We start from the raw sequence: 275 nt of genomic DNA, 5'->3' as shown, positions 1-275 counted from the left end.
AACTCCCCAGAGCCTCCAGATAGAGTTTGGAGCATCTAAAAGACACACAGACACCTTCACCGTGTGTCACTTGGCGTCCTGCTTGCAGAGCGCCTGTGTGTCATTAGGCTAAAAGAGTTTTTCCTCCATTCCCACCTTGTGACTCCTGATTTTCTCAGTCACTTTTCTTTCCTCTTCCTGGTAGGGAAGGAGGGGTGTGTGTGGAGGGGATGGCCAGCAAAGCCTGCCCCGCCACACATGTAACCCAAGTAGCACAGCGGCTAGGTTGACAGTCA

General features: G+C 52.4%; 1 protein-coding gene across 2 annotated transcripts in view; it reads left to right on the top strand.

Moving 5' to 3' along the window:
* PRICKLE2 (prickle planar cell polarity protein 2) overlaps positions 1–275 on the top strand; it is a 329,276-nt gene that overhangs the window by 277,591 nt on the left and 51,410 nt on the right. The gene's annotated exons all lie outside the window — the stretch shown is intronic.

Source organism: Crocuta crocuta, unplaced genomic scaffold, assembly GCF_008692635.1.
Source record: "Crocuta crocuta isolate KB4526 unplaced genomic scaffold, BGI_CrCroc_1.0 scaffold213, whole genome shotgun sequence".
In the NCBI taxonomy this organism is placed as follows: Eukaryota; Metazoa; Chordata; class Mammalia; order Carnivora; family Hyaenidae; genus Crocuta; species Crocuta crocuta.
The sequence above is the reverse complement of the archived record's forward strand: the minus strand, read 5'-3'. Positions and strand labels throughout refer to the sequence as shown.